The sequence below is a fragment of the Hylobates moloch genome, unplaced genomic scaffold (assembly GCF_009828535.3).
Source record: "Hylobates moloch isolate HMO894 unplaced genomic scaffold, HMol_V3 SCAFFOLD_13, whole genome shotgun sequence".
NCBI classification, from domain to species: Eukaryota; Metazoa; Chordata; class Mammalia; order Primates; family Hylobatidae; genus Hylobates; species Hylobates moloch.
In genome coordinates, this window is record NW_026652288.1 from 18,248,476 (window position 1) to 18,265,606 (window position 17,131).

A 17,131-nucleotide genomic window follows, 5' to 3' on the forward strand; every position below is an offset into this window, starting at 1 on the left:
ATTCTCCTGCCTCAGCCTCCTGAGTAGCTGGGACTACAGGCACCTGCCACCACACCCGGCTAATTTTTTTTTGTTTTTTTTAGTAGAGACGGGGTTCCACTGTGTTAGCCAGGATGGTCTCAATCTCCTGACCTTGTGATCCACCCTCTCGGCCTCCTGCATTTTTTTTATTTCTCTAAATGTGTCTTTCATTTCCAGAAATTTTTGAGTTTTTTTAAATGTCATCTGTTTAGAGAATTTTTCATTCATATCCCAAATTTTTAACAAACTTTTTAATGTTATTTTTCACCTTTGTCCTGTATCTCCTTGAATAATGTAATAATCAGCCTTTTGAATTGTTTATCTAGTGTTTCAAAGTTTTCATCTTGGCTTCGGTCCACTGCTGGAAAGCTAGTGTGATCTTTTGGGCGTGTAATAGATCTTCATTTTTCTCATATTGCCAGAATTATTTTTTCTGGTTTCTTCTCATTTGGGTAGACTATTTCTTCTAATTATAATTGAATTTTTTTTTATTCAACTGGGTTTAAAAATTTTTTTTCTCCTTGAAAATGTGACTTTAATGTTTATAGTTTGTTGTCACCTGAGGTTGGCTCTCAGTGTTTTTATTGGCAGAAACTCTGTATGAGTTCTTGGTTATAGAGAATCTTTGTATGATGGCTTTCCCAGATGCTGGTTGCAGTAGCTATGTGCTGGATATGTGAGCAGGTTCACTGTCTCCTGTGGAGCTGGAATGGCAGAGGTCTAATAAAGCTTATCTTCTTCCCCAGTGGAGTGCATTTTAAACTTTTTTTTCCCCTAGTATCTTATTTGCTGGGTTGAACAGTTCAAAATTTAGGCCCATAGGGGTTGCCCACAGGTAAAAACTGACTGTGGCTAAAACAGATGGGTAAATGCAATACCCCAATGATGGGCAGAGGTGGGCAGAGGTCCCAGCCTTTACGGAGGTAATTGGGGAAGCTCTCATTGAAATACACTGTTCTTTTCAGGGGGAAGTGAGGGAGCCACCACAGCTCTCCTTCCAGACCAGCAAGAAAGCAATCACCAGTCACACTCCTGAATTGGTGTTCCAGCGATTAAGTCAGACAGGCACCTCTTTTCGTCTACAGAAATGCTGATGTTCCACGTAGATAGGGATTGTGTGATCTTGAACCTGGAGGACACTCCTCCTGTGGGAATACAGTCACCCTGAAGTGTTCTAGAAAGGCTATCTACAGATGCATTCATGCTGAACTTCTGTGGGAGAAGCCACAACTCTGTCTGCAGTGGTGGGTGAGGGGTAGAAGTTTCCTTCTCTAAGACCCTTCATGAACACTGGGGCTGCCTGACTGTTGGAGTAGAATTGCAGACTTTCTTCGTTGAGTCCAGCACTGCACCTTTGCTTCAGCTGAAAGAAACTTCCCACAAGAGGAAAGTTCAGAGACTGAAGACCTACAGTCTGGTTTCTTTGGTTCCATGTAGTGCTCCCTTAATGTGATGCATTCCCCCTTTTTCTAGGAGTAGCAGTCCCTGAGGCCAGAGTACAGTGAATCCTGCTGCTATTCTGGGTCTAGCTGCCCACTGGGGCTGCCATACTTTAGGCTGGTTCTGGGGAATGTCTGCAAGGGACTCAGTGAGGTGACCTGTCTTCTAGTCTCCCAGTAGCGGGTACAAGCACCACCTCACATTAGGGGAGGGTGAGGAATGACGTATACTCTGAGATTTTCTTGATTACCAGTAGCCTTAATGTGTTGGCTTTCTCAAATTCCGGGCGTAGTAGTAATGAACTAGGTTCATGGACAAACTCAAGACCTCCTGGTTAGGCAGGGTGATGCAGGCAATGGGAATACCTGAGGTCATGCAAAATTTTTTTTCTGCTTAAGTGCTATGCTATTGTGCCTGAAGATGCTGTAATGGGCTCTGCTGGGTGGCTTCCAGCAAGGAGGTGGAATCTGCAAAGAAGCACTATCTGCAGTGGTAGCTGTGGAATTTATGCTTGCTTTATGTTACCCAGGGGAGGTACTTTAGTGTCTTAGGCAATATGGGGGGTGGGGCATGGAGCTCCCAGATATCCCTGTCCATTGTATTATGCTGCCAGGGCTGCTGGAGGGGCAAAGCCAGGTGGGAGCTGTGTCAGGCAAGTCATACTCTGGCTCCCCACATATGTGTGCAAGCAGCAGCCCCAGTGGTGTTAACATGGCAGTTCTCTGGCTGCTGGGGTAATGTTCTAGAAAGAAATGCAGCTGCCTCAGATACACAGAATAATCCTCACAGGGAGTGGTGTGTAGCAGGTGGAAGTATGCCCCATTCAGCTCCTACACACTTGTCAAGGCAGGTCTCACACCCATAGTGTTCTGCTAGCAGCAGATAGCCGGGTTCCAGGCAGCTTGTACTCAGAACTCAAAACTATCCCAGGCCATAAGCATTCCAGATGAAGACAGGAACTGTGGCTTTCAGGTCACGCCCCTCCTGGTCTGCCCATGAAGTAGGGGCATCCAGCTCCTGTGTGCGTGACTGTAGCCACTTCCCACTTGCTCTTCAGTTCTGGCCAACAGGGCACATCCCCACTCAAGACTATACCACAGATCTCAGTTGGAAGCTTCTCTCAACCTTTCACTGCTGCCTGAGTTAGCTGACAGACTTCTGAGAGGTCCTCTAGTAGGATCAAGAATGGCTTCCCTCCATCCCTGCTGGATTCTGGGAGTGCACACAAAGCATGTCCCAATGCTGTTCCTTCTTATATACTCCCTACTACTCACTAAATCAGCTCCAGTGCTAGGTAGGGCTAAGGCCTTTCTACTTAACCTGGATTTCCTGGCTCCCCTGTGGGAGTGTGTGTCACAGAGGCTCTCTCCCCTTCGCACACTCTGAAGACTCACAGTTTTCTATCTGGTTCACAGTGAAGGGTGCTGCCTGCCATTTGTTTCAAAGGGTCTGTGGTTTCTTCTTAGTTTTTCTGTTAAATTCTCATGGTTCTTCTTGGAAAAAAGCTAACATTGTAAATCTCTACACACTACTGTGTCTTTCCAAGTAGAAGAGGCGTGCTAACAATGCCTCCATCTGCCATCTTGGGAAAACAAACAAACAACAACAACAACAACAACAAAAACCTGAAATGTTTTAAAGATGACAAATGATAGCATCCTTATGCATTGTTCTGTGATCAAAATAATTGATAGTTAGACATTACATTGTTTAGCAGTGCATAGCACATAGTAGGTGTCCGTGCATTTTATTTTTTTAATAGACATCTCTTTGTTGTTTTTGTCACATCAACAAAACCCATCTGATAAATGGCTGTAGTTTGTCACCATTTTCCTGAGCTGCCAAGCTAAAATTTGATGTTCTTACTCTCTGTTAACCAGAAATATGTTAGAAGAGAGTCTGGATTTGTCCAAAATCCGCAGCTGTGTTTCAGTCTTAAGGCTGAAGCTTCTACAGGAAAGTTCTGCAGTTTTTTTAGTGCAAAGACTTGCAGAGTTAACAAACTGTCATTTATTTAAAAACCAATTTGTATCTCGGAGATTGAATATTTCAATTTTAATTGTTTAAATGTATGAGGAGAAGGGAAAATTCACAATATTAAGAATAGAATTCTCTTTCCCATTCTTTCCAATTTGCGTTTTTAATAAAGTTAATTTTATGCAAATAATTTGAATTATATATGGTTCTTAACATTAGGATACTATTACATTTGCAAAGTGTCTCATCAACTGCTGATTAGAAAAACTGGATACCTGAAATTTTAAATACTCTTTATGAGGCTGATAGATGGAAATGAAAATGTATGTTTATTTACATATGTGTTTCTTGGGGCCAGAAGCTGTATCACATACAAAGCAGTTTTCCCTTTCTGGAATCTCACTGTGGGACATTGTGGGAAATAAACAGTGGAAAAAATATATGGACGGTTCTATGTTTCCCTTTACAAGGTAAAGTGAGTTGAGTGGAGACAGCCAGTTGGTGTGATAAGGACTAAGATGGGGAAGGGGTAGTCCCTGGTGGGATTGAAGTCAGGTATTGAGAGCAGGGGTTCATAACAAGAGTGCTTGGTACAGGATGAGGCTGGCTGGATGAACTGGTAGATTGGTAGATGGCCTTGTCTAAAGGCTAAATTAAATTTCTTCTCTGTCCCTTTCTCAAATCATAAAAAAAGTATTTGGATTATGAAACTGGCCATTCTTCTATATGCCAATGTCTGGTTGAAGGGACTGTTCAGTCTGAAAGGGTATCCAGTGAGAGGAAACAAATTCATAACATTTTAGAACAAAACTAAAGTCTAAATATGATTGCATAGATGGATAATCAAGCTTAGAGAATTGAATACTCAAATACACACACACACAATTAATTTCTTCTCTAGAGAGCAAGTAACACATCATCTATTCTACTTTTAGTGAGACTGACTTAATGAGGTTGATACTGAATTGCAGTGCAGGTTTCATATAAGAAAGGGAAAGAGAGAACACGTGTGTATTCAGCAGGTACTATACACTTAGCACTATGCTAGCCACTTTACCAATGTTATTTTATTTTATTCTTATAATGAGCTTGTGGTTTATGAGGGATGGGCAATGTCCAGTTACGAGAAGAAAGGAAAAGAGGCTAAAAATGTTGCTCAAATTCAGATGGCAGGCAGTTTTCAGATCCAAATTTGAGTCCTAGACTTATGCAGCCAAAACTAAGGGAACTTAAAAGCCTGGGTGAAGACTTCAAAAAATATGGGAATGTCTTTAATAGGTCTCAGATATGGTGTTCTTGCTTGTGAAATCTTGACATAGTCACATTTTACCTCTCTTTATGTGGAAGTTTCATTAGTTCCACTGGAGATGAAAACATATGATTTATATTATCTCATTTTGCAGCATCAGTACTTGGAGTACAGCAGCAATCTAGAAGATAATTCTTGTGAAAATGCAAAGAAAGATAGTAGAAATTAAGTGTGTTTATGTGTTCATACATGAAGTTATATAAGATTTAATGCCCTCGAAAAGACGTACATTGTCCAATTTGGTCCTGTTTTCCTAGAGCTTGCACTGGAACAAATGTAGAGTCTTTTATAGGATTGTGAATGGGAGTGGTATCTAGTGTCATTCAGAGGATAATCTGAATCACCCATTGTGTTTAAAAGAAAATAGATTTCTTTAAAATAAATATTTATCACAGATTTCCTTACACCAGAAAATGATTGTCCACCGTGTATAGTAACTGATATGCTTTGGCTGTGTCCCCACCCAAATCTCACCTTGAATTGTAGTTCCCATAATCCTCATGTGTCATGGGAGGGGCCTAGTAGAAGGTAATTTAATCATGGGGCAGTTACCCACATGCTGTTCTCATGATAGTGAGTGAGTTCTCATGAGATCTGATGGTTGTATAAGGGGCTTTTCCCCTTTTTGCTCCGCACTTCTCCTTGCTTCTGCCATATGAAGAAAGATGTGCTTGCTTCCCTTTCCACCATGATTGCAAGTTTCTTGAGGCCTCCTCAGCTTCATGGAACTGTGAGTCAATTAAACCTATTTTCTTTATAAATTACTAAGTCTCAGGTATTTCTCCATAGCAGCATGAGAATGAACTAATACAGTAACCTTTGCTTACTTTGCTGCAAATCTCCTTTCTCACCTGAAGAGTTAACCAATAAACATATAGAAACTTTCCTGGAACCCATCCTTACTCTTTATTGTTGTCATATGTGATTGCAGCTTGCCCATTCAGATACCTTCTCTTTCTCCTATGAGAGAATCCTATGTGTGTATCTATATATGTGTGCATGGACATAGGAAATAGTAAGTAGTTAAGATTTCCTCTAGCATGTAGAAATTTTCCATTATCCTTACTTAAATGTCTTCCAAAATTTGTACATCAAAACGCATGCCTAATTTTTAACTTTGCAAAGTAGAGTGTCCTGTAAATGACCTGTATGTTATTGCTTCCCTAGTGCCTAGAGGAATGTGTGACAAATTGAATGGGGTAAGAGATGTGTGATAAACTCAATTTAATATGATGTTCTCTGTGGTCCTTTCGAAGCCTAACATTCATTGATTTATTGATTCAGTGATTTAATATGTATTTGAGTACTACTACATGAATCATATTGTTGTAGACAATGGAATGTAACAGTGAACAACAAATGTTCTCCCTCATTAAATTTGCATACTGATAAGGAGAGATGGATAATAAATATACAAATGAATAAATAGGTAATAGAAGTAGTGAGCCAGGGGGTGTGATAAATGTTGTGAAAGAAAGTACAGTACAGTGCAAGGCACAGAGTTGGGGTCCTTTTTTTAGATAGGATGGTCACGTGAAACTTTCCTAATAAGATGCCATTTGAGTAGATAACCCGGAGGGAGCGAGCGAAATGTTAAGTGAGGCATATATTCACAAGGTAAGCATTGCAAGCAGAGTAGAGGCAAAAGTGAGAGAGTGATTTGGGTTTTAAGAAACAGCAAGCCCACAGTGTTCCAGGGCAGAGCAAAGGAGGTAGGTGAGGAAGTTGGGAAGTGGAGAGGTATAATTGGAGTCCAGCTCACACAGGGTTTTGGGGGCCAGGATAGGGACTTCAGAAAGCCATTAGAGGATTTTGATCATAGGAGTATCAAGATATTGACGCTCAACAGCAAAAAAGGAGGCAATTTGACTGTATAATAATTTAAAGTTATAATTTAAATATATATTTTACAGGATCTCTTTTATCACTTTGTGGAAAATATACATTTAGGATCAAGTGTGGAAGCACGTTCAGTTAGGAGCGTTGGAAAAAACCTGGGTGTACAATGATGGTTGCTTGAACTAGGGTGGCAAAAAGTGCTTTGTTTTTAGAAATACTTCAGTGGTAGTGTCAAAGTAATTTGCTGACAGATTGGACATGAAGTATGAAAGAAGGAAAGGAGTCAAGGCTGACTCTAATTTTACAGGGGTGAGAGTGAGCTGCCACAACTTGAAGAATGGAATTTTTATTTCCTAAGATGGGGAATGCTGTAGGAGAAACTGGTTGTAGGAAGCGGGCAGGTTAAGTTTGGAACTTCTATTAGAATTCAGATGAGAATGTTAAGAAAACAGTTGGAGACTAGTGTTCTATGACATCTGGACTGGCATTATACTTCGAGAGTCAACACCATGTAGATGGTGTCTAAGTCTGTGGATCTGGATGGCAGCACCAAGCAAGACAGAGTAGAAAGAAAAGGGATGAGGTCTTAAGACTGAGCTTTCACATGCTTTAGCATTTAAAAGTTGCTAGGTGACAGGAGGGATACAAAGAGACTGGAGAATAAAAGCAGCCAGTAAGCAAGCATCAACAAGGTGTTTGTTGGTGACAATTGAAAGTGGCTGTTTTGGTTGATTGTCGAAACAGTCTGATTGGAGTGGATCAAGAAAAAATGGGAGGAGAGAAGAAGGGATCAGGATTATGACTATTTCTTCTTAATGGTGTTATAAAGAGAAGGATAGAAATCTCGTGGTGGCTAGAGAGGATGTGGGTCAAGGGAGGAGTCTGGGTTCTCTCTTTTGTTTCTGATTTTAAGATGGCAAATGATTTGACATGTTATATAATGTGGAAGGGTCCAATAGAAAGTGACAGCAGTAGAGATTTATATGTGTGCTTTTTGATAAAACATTTCTGTTGAATGTCCATAAAACAGATGGATTTTGGCATTAGGGCGCCTCCTGGTCCATGGTGGGTGGGAGTTCCCTTTGCACTTTGTAACAGAGTCAGCACTGTGACAGAAACTCACACATCACTCCATTTGCTAAGCTAATAAAGAGGGCAATCAAAGGCCCATGTGGTCACAAGGTAGGCTGGTATGATCAGAAAAGGAGATTTATAGGCTAAAGTGAACCACAATATTAAAAGGTCACAAATAACATTTTCCTGTTGCATCTACTTTCTGCATATCCTGAGGCCCTGTATTTTTGGCTGCTTTTAGATAATTCATTTGAGTATGGTTATGAGCTTTTGTGCTAACCCATGATCAATAACCCCTGGGATAGCAGAATCCCAGGTGTGTGGGATGAATGGCAGGACAGAGGCGGGGGGTGTTAGGAGGTTCCTACTGAAACCTATAATTGAAAAGGGTAGAGCTCAAGACTGGCCAGGGCAGGACAGTGCCTCTTGCTGCTGCAATGTTCTAAGACTTCCTCTGGCACTGATATCCTGTGGTTTAGTGACTGCAGAAACCAATTTTCAATAACAGAGAGAAACCATTCTTCCTCCTACTTAGGAAACAGACCTGTGATTTCGTCTGTGTTGGGTGTATTGTAGCTGTCAAATTTCTCCTCAGGAAATTTAACCCTTTTTGACTTTCACCTCCTTTAAATGTCTCCTTTGCTTCAGATATCTTGTCTAAGAGAATGTTCAAGTACCTTCAGTCCTATGGTTTTCTGCTAATTAAAGATATTTAGAATCTGTTATCAATAGAGGCTGAAGTTTACTTTTGCCCAATCTATAACAGAAAACAGTTTTTTACATTTGTGTATGTGTGTCTTGTTGAAGATGTGTTTATTTATAGAAACGTTCTTTTCAAATATTAGAAGCACCTGTTTTTCTAGAAACAGCCATCTTATTGTTAAAGTAGGTTGATCAGAGTCTGGGCAATATTCTGGTAGTTAAGTGATTTGTATGCACTTTAAGTTTTAAAAAAACGCTGCATTTCCTTATGTTGTTGATTCACTTCTACACTAAATATAACACTGGCAAGTAAGGATGGTGATGAAAAGTGGTTTCAATGAATCAGTGGTCAGTAGCACTAAAAGAATTTCTGGCCACCCCTGGCTGCCAGGTGGAGCTAGCAATCAGGGACGTAGAGATACCGGTTTTTTTTTTTTTTTTTTTTTTTGCTTGTCCTTATTTGTCAAATACTTTAACAGTAATAATTCACTTTCTTATCCTAAAAAATTAAATAACAAAGGACTATTCTCATTATCAATTAGGAAGCACTAAGACACAAAGCATAATCATGAAGATATTTGGGGAGCTAGAAATCTCCATAAAAGTGGAGCTAATCCCAGTGTTTTCCTTTGATTACTTTTGGTACCATTTAGTCCACTTACTGTATCATCTTGTAATTGCCCTGAACAGTTTTTCATCACAAAAGCAGTTACGTTCTCTCGCTATTTGACACAAAGTGTAAAGAAAAAGTATTTAAAATGTCAGGCTACTTTGGTATGTTATACCACAAAGGATGGAACAGATGTTTTTAAATAAACACCAGCCCTGGTTGTGGGTTGTTGAGACACTGAGAGAGCATTTTTCAGAAGCAGGGGCAGCTCATGAATTTAGAGGAGGCTTAAACACTGTACTTTCACATAAAGCCATAAAGAGTTGGCAGAAGTATCAGGGATCAATGAATGGGCACAGAGCTGAACATGTTATAACTCAAATTGCCAATAAAAACGTCAACCTTGAATCTGAAGCAAATAGTTTTGTAATTCTGAACTGAAAGCATTTTTTAATTGCTTTTGAATGGAAAAACTTCATATAATTTAATAAAATTTATCTCCTTTATAATCAAGAAAGCCATTATTGCAGCAAAGGGAAGTGGAGGATTTAAATGTCATTCCTAGCATCTAATTTCCCAGCTCTTTTATTGGGATGTTATTAAAACAAAACCAAATGGACTTTGCTACATCCATAAAAGCCAGTCAAGCAACAAGAGTTCATCTGGGCAGTACAGAATCATGAAACATGGCCTGTGGCTGTAGCCAGGCTGGTGTGGGGTGAGACATGTCCTGGAAGCAGGTGTGATATGTCAGGAGCAATGTTTTGGCATTCTGGAACTTGTGGAGCCTAAAGAGCAGCTGGATGCAGGGAGAAGCATGCCAGGGACAATGGCTATCTTTGTACTCTAGGGATCTATTTGGTTCTTTAATGCACGTTGTGAATCAACTAAATGCTTAGAAACAAATAATGGTAGGAATCTGCTGGGCTCCTAGGCAAGGGCTGATTGGAGAGGGCTTTTTCTTTGCTGAAAAGCAGGGCCACCAGCTTGCTAGGTGGATACTTGGGTTCATTGTGTAGACCTATTGAGATAAATTCTAGGGCTAGCAGGAGGGCAAAACCGCTTGTGGATGATGGAACTATTTAGAGTAAAACAATTACCAATGAAATAGAAGTTATCCAGGCACCTTTGGCTGTGAGGAGGGAGATGTCATTACTAGGAAGGCATAGAAAGGAAGCTAAGCATGTTTAAAGTGCTAGGTATTACACAGGGTGCCTTACTGGTGGTTGTAGTCCTAGTAATAAATAACATTTTCTAAGAACCATCTGCCGCCACAATGCTTAACAGTTTGTATATTTTGTTTGATTTATAATAATCCTCTGTGGTCTTATTCCCATCTCACAGATGATTCTAAAGCCCAAGTTTATTCAATGCTTTCTATTCCCTGTTCCACGCTCTCTTTCATGGGTGCCATGGAGCATACAGTGCCAGCATACAGTGCCAGCTTCGTTTCCTGTGAAAATAAACAGCATTACCTCCCGGTTTCAAAATACTATGGACATATATAACTGCAGGACAGTTCTTTGGGTGGCCTTAGACTGATCCAATTCCTCCCCCCATGCACCCTCTTTTTTTTTGCATGTATGTCTCAAGAATAACTATAGACTGTGCTGGGAATACAACATTATGAGATAAAAGGGGAGCCCGATAGCCTGGGCTCTGATCCAGCCCCCTCTTCTCACCCCAGAACAGGATGTTTTCAGTGTTTTAGCCCACTTGTCATGTAACCCCCGGGTATATATAATCTTAAGCTGGCTGTCTGTCAGAGTTCCTTATCTGTGGTGCAAGTGGGACACACACAGTTGAGACTTCATCCACCCGAGGCAGCTTTCTGATCCTTGGAGGGCCTGCTCCCAATGACTCCTAGGCTTCTGTTGTTCCTTGCTGCCTACTGTAAGTAGTAAACCTGCTTCATGTAACTTGCTGCATATGGATGTGTTCTGTTTCCCTGGATTTAGACAAGTTGGTAACCAGTCCACTGTGAACTCATTTCATAATAACCTTTACTAAACAATCGCAAAACTATGATTCTGTATTCAAATTTCTATTCTAGGCACAGAAGTTATGTAGTGAGTCCAAAGATGACAAGTCACATCTGTATCTGTAATGGAGTTTGTCTTATACACATCTGAAGTTAAAGAAGATAAGGAAAGGGAAATAATGAGTGTAAAAAAGTCTCTATTAATTTTTTTTTTTTTTTTTTTTTTGAGGTGGAGTTTCATCTGTCTCCAGGCTGGAGTGCAGTGGCGCAATCTTGGCTCAGTGCAACCTCCGCCTCCCAGGTTCAAGGGATTACCCTGCCTCAGCCTCCCAAGTAGCTGGTACTACAGGTGTGCACCACCAGGCCTGGCTAATTTTTTATATTTTCGTAGAGATGGGGTTTCACCATGTTGGCCAGGATGGTCTCGATCTTCTAATCTCGTGATCTGCCCGCCTCGGCCTCCCAGAGTGCTGGGATTACAGGCAATGGGCGAAACCATCCCCCAAAACAAAAAACAAATTGTTTTATGCTTGACCAAACTGTATGTTCTGTCTATGGCACTATGATAGCAAATTTTGGGTCAGGAAAAGCCAGTAAGAAAGAGACCACTTTTAAGCATGTGGCCAAAGAATCACAAATGTGTGTGTGAGTGTGTATGTGTGTGTGTGAATTTAATAGCACCATTAAGGGTAATTTAAAAAATAATAATAAAAGACAAATGAAAGCATCCACAATCTCATCGGCTAATAATATTACTGTTTTATCTCTGGGTTAATTCACGTTTGTCCATATTCTGACACACTTATATAGTTACCATTATGAGCAGAAATCTTGACAAAAATTTGGGGGGCAGTAGTAATAGTGATATCTGGAAACAGATGTCTAGATATCAAATCCTGGCCTTATCATTTATGAGCTTGGAAATCATTTCTGAACTATTTTTCCTTTCAGATTACTCACATGTAAATGGAAATAATATTAGGGCCTGCCTCATGAGGCAGCTGAGAAGATGAAATGAGAAAAAACATTAAGTATTTGGCATAATATAGAGCACGTAGTATGCACTCATCACAGGTTGACTTTCATTACTGGTTGGTGTTCATTCATCACAGAAATCATGTTTTAAATGTGCCTTTACACTACTTAAATGTGGTTAACAAAGTGAGGGAAGTTCATTAATAACCAAAGTCACTGATAGGGAGATCATATGGTTGTAAAGTGGGGATGACTCAGAAGGCACCATGAAGCTCTTGGTCTCTTCCATTCTGGTGTCTTAAGTCAAAAAGCATAGGGTAAACAAAGACCCAACCCAGGCCACTCAGATGAAACCTATCTTGTAAATTAAAGTTTTTGTATGAGAGAGCTATAATCCAAGTGCCAGAAATCAGGCTTTACTTCTATTTTGAATCTTGACTCTAACATACCTAAGTGCACCATGAAATTTGGGCAGGTGACAACGTATTCAGCCTACTACTAAGGTCTCTAATAATAGAAGTTATATCTAGCAGGGTTGTGTGAAAATTAAACAAAAATTAAATGAGATACAGGTGTTAACAAGATTGTGGAGAAATTGGAATCCTCATACGGTGCTGGTGGGAATGGAAAATGGTGCAGCCACTTTGGAAAACACTTTGGTAGTGCCTCTAAATATTAATCATAGAATTTCTATATCACTCAGCAATTCTGCTTTTAGATGCAAGACACTCTTCCTTTTCCTCACCTCAAGCAGAAGGAAGGAGTCTCTTTTGGAGCCATGAGCTGTGCAGCCTGGCATTAGGGCCGGAGTGATGTCGTTACTCCCTTGGCTGCCCCAGCTGGTACCTCGGTATGTCACATGCCCTCCAGTTCACTGTCTGTCAGCCTAGTTCAGCCCTAGGACTAGCCTATGAGTTGCAGTCTTTATGGCTTATACTGCCTTTCAAGTTTACTTAGAGACCAAGAGCACTTTGGCCGTAGGTGGTGAGGCTTGTGGACACTCAAGTTCAGACCTTTGCAATTGGCAATTTCACTCTGGCTGAGGCTGGTTTAAATGCTCCCTCTGTGAGCAGTCCTCAGCTGAGTTTGATCTGGTTTTCCCTTTTGCTCTAACAGGACACGGCTGAGCTTAATGCCTCACAATTGCTGTGTTCTTCTTTCTCCCAGTGTCCGGAGATGCTCTCTGCACCACACCACCACTGCTGGGGTCGGGGAGTGGAGTTGGTGATTCCGGAATGTTTTTCTGTTTCTTCAGTGCCTCTTCCAGTGATACGAAGTTAAAACCAGGTACTGTGAGTGCTCACCTGATTTTTGGTTCTTATGAATGTGTTTTTTTTTTCTGTGTAGATAGTTCTTAAGTTGGTGTACTTGTGTGGGGCATGATCTGTGGAGCTTTCTATTACATCTTGATCCGCTTCTCCCCAAACTTGGGCATATTACATGTGGGAAAATTCTGTTATTGTAGTCTTGAGTGTAAAATATGGTTTAAAGGACCCCAGAATTCTTTTCGGCTGTGTAAATTATTTAACATAAAGTTTTTATTACAGATAAAATTAAGCAAAGTGAAGACAAGTGATTTTTGTTCTCCAGTGTCTTGTAGCACTACTGTGATGTGTGTCTCTGCAAAGTTGCTCTTGATATCTATGTAGATAATCTTTCCAACTCTTCCTTTACTGTTTCCTAGCCATGTATTTATTTAGCCTTTCTCTTTCACTCACCAACACAGATACTAATGACCTTCCTACTTAAAGTAATCCTCAAAAATTGCCAATGAAACTGTAACACAAATAGCAACAGCAAAGCAAATCTAAAAGTAATAGGCTGTCAGTGACTTGAAATATTCTCTCAAGATAAAAACATGTGAGGGGAGCAAGATGGCCCACAGAATGATTCCAGGATGGTGGGGTGGATGGATCACACATAAATCCACAAGGTTGAACCGTTCCATCCTTGCTGCAGGAGGCCAACCCAAAGCCCTGAGCCGGGACCTATGCTACCCTCTTCCACGTGTTCTGCAGGGCTGCAACATGTGTTCTGTGCTTCATATTTCACCTGAAAAAAAGGAGGCAGGTGCCACTGAGAAGCTGGCTATAAAATCCTTTGAAACTACATTGTAGAATTCCAGAAAGGGAGTTCAGAAATATTAATCCAGCTCCCACATTTACTGAAGGGGAAACTTGGGATCAGAAAGGAGCTCTTTAAAGACATGGACTCTTTAGATTGTGAGCTCTTTAAAGACAGGGATTAGTCTTTTTTGTAGCCCTAGCAAACACATAGCACCCCACATAAAGTGTATGCTCAGGTACATGCACCTTGAGGTAACAGATGCCAAGTACTTAAGGAAAGTGTTAAGATGAATATACCCTTGTAAACCCCACACAAAATGTAACCACAGAAAGAAACTCTCATTTTTCAGCAAGCTTTACTTACCTATAGAGTTCCACAGAATGCAGCCAGGATTTCAGTTGGGTTAGGAATGGCCAGAAATGCCCAGGTGTTCTGGCTGGGGCGCTTGGATAAGCCCACAGATTTTCTGGGGAAATTTAATCACGTTGACACCTACCTCTGGGACCAGGTGGGCTTGTGGAATTTTCTATCTAACAAAGTTCCATTTAGCATATTAATATGGATTTTGAAAAGTGTATTCTAATGAACTTTCAGGAAAGCCAAGATCAGCTTGGCCACTTTTATCCAAATCCAAAGGGGGTGTGTGTGTGTGTATATATATATATAGAGAGAGAGAGAGAGGGAGATGTATATATTCTTTTCTTTTCATTGTGAGGCATCTGGAATCTAGCAGGAAATTTTGAAGCCATAGGATGTTATAGTTTTTGTTTTTTCCTTTTTTAGGTTGAAAGCCAAATTATGACAATTTGGGATTTCTGGAAATAATATTTTACAGTAGGAGTTTTGTGCCCATTTCAACTATAATTTCAAATTCTCTTTTTGCTCTCAAGGGTACAGTGATGAATGGTCCCAGCTGTGTAATTGTAGTTTTGGGGTTTCTCAGGAGATGGCAGTGGATCCTATAAAGGCTGTGTCTTAATGGTGGTACAAGAACCTTGGCATGCCCACCTCCTGCATGTGCTTTTGTTCATGACAACATTGCAGTGTCCCTGAACTGTAGGCATTCTCCCTATTTCGTATCAGAAGGATGGTAAGTTTCCCCTCCTGTATGGGACAGAGACCTAAGCTGGGAGGCTCAGGAAGTTTGAGGAAGTGCCCAAACTTCCACTACTGGGGACAGAGATTGGCCTGACTCTATTTCTGTCTGGAGAATCCTATCCTTCCCCATCCAACTGATTCTTTCCTGCCCCCTTCAGAGCTGGCACAGAACACATTTAATAAGGATACAATCCGAGGAGAAGGACTGCCCTAGTCAAAGGGCTTTTCAGGAAAGTGGCCCTACTCAGACCCCTTCGACAGCTTTGGAATCAGCACACACCCTGTCAGCACCCACCTGCGTATTGAAAGCAGCCAGGGTGGCAGCAAGGGGGCGCCAAAGCAGATTACCCACAAGTCCCCATTCTGCATCCTCAGCCAGAAGTAGCAAACTGGCAGCTTGCTAGCTGGACCTGGCCTCAGGGTGTTTAGTTTGGCTCTCCCAGAGTTGGCCCACACAGTGTTTTATATTTGAGTTATTTGATTATAAAAATGGGGAGATATCACAGAAATGTGTAAATTTCCAAACTCTTTTGAAAAACTCTTGGGAAATGCTTGGCTCTTTTCCCTTGATTTGCAAAAAGGCTGTAAAACAGCAGGTTTTGCTACCTTTTATAGAAGCCTGATATGATATCATGATTTATAATAAGAAATATATATTTTGGTCTTTGTTCCCAGTTCCTGAGACAGGGCACCTAGTTCCTGGGTGATATAAACATCTTTTTTTTTTTTTTTCCGAATGAAGTAACTTTTCATTCTGGGTGATATAATTTTTTTTTTTTTTTTTTTTTTTTTTTTTTTTTTTTCCCGAATGAAATAACTCTTATCAACAGAAAAACCAAGCATGATTAGAAGCTTGGAACTTTCAGCCCCACTTTCCATCCTTCATGAAGGAGAAAGGGGCTAGAGATTAAATTAATAATCATGCCTATGTGATGAAGCTGCCATAAAAATTATTGAACTACAGGGTTTAGAGAGCTTCAAGGATGGTGAACAAGAATACATCCATGTACCAGAAGGGTTGTGTACCCCCAAGTACATGGACACAGAAGTTCCTACACTCAGGACTTTTCCAAACCTTGCCCTATATATGCCTTCATCTGGCTGTTGATTGGTATCCTTTAAAATATCCTTTGTAAAAAATAACAGACACAAAGACTGATGAAATATAATAGAGAACTCAGTAATAAACCCAAGCATATACAATCAACTAAATTTTGACAAGACCACCAATAAGGCAAAAATGGTGAAAGGATTCAACAAGTGGAAATGGGAAAATTGGGTGGGAAAATTGGGTATCTACATGGAAAAGAATGACACTGGATCCTTAAATGGTATCCTACACAAAAATCAAAGTGTATTAAAGACCTCGATATAAGATCTAAAACTGTAAAAATTCCTGGAAGAAAATTTATAGAGGAAAAGCTTCTTGACATTGCCCTTGGCAATTAGTTTTTGGATTTCACAACAAAAGCTCAGTCAATAAAAACAAAAATAAAGAAGTGGGACTATATCAAACTAAAAAGATTCTCCAAATGACAAAATAAAAAGACAGCTTATGGTTTGGGAGAAAATATTTGCAAACTATACATCTGATAAGAGATTAACTCCCAAAATATATAAGGAGGTCACACAATTCAATAGCAAAAAAAAAGTTTAAAAAATGAGCAAAAATCTGGACATTTTTCTGAACACATAAAAATATCCAACAGGTATATGAAAAGGTACTCACCATCAGTAATCATCAGATAAATATAAATCAAAACCACAATGAGATGTAGTTTCACATCTGTTAGCATGGCTATTATCAAAAAGACAAGAGATAGCAAGTGTTGGTGAGAGTCAAACTTAAAACTCTTGTGACCCATTGGTTCCTTTTCTGATTATATGCCCAAAATTAATGGAATCAACACCTTATAGACATTTCTACACTCTGATGTGCATCACAGATTTATTCACAATAGCCAAGATAAGGAAACAACATAAGTGTTCATCAATAGATAAATGGATAAAGAAAATGTTATCTATCTGTCTATCCATC

The 17,131-nt window shown here is 40.2% G+C and overlaps 1 long non-coding RNA gene across 1 annotated transcript in view; it reads left to right on the plus strand.

Annotated features, from left to right (window-relative positions):
- Positions 1-17,131, plus strand: part of LOC131380991 (uncharacterized) — a 144,690-nt gene that overhangs the window by 31,625 nt on the left and 95,934 nt on the right. The window contains exon 2 of the long non-coding RNA XR_009209361.1: positions 13,096-13,215. This is a non-coding gene — a long non-coding RNA (uncharacterized LOC131380991). The remainder of the gene's footprint in view (positions 1-13,095; positions 13,216-17,131) is intronic.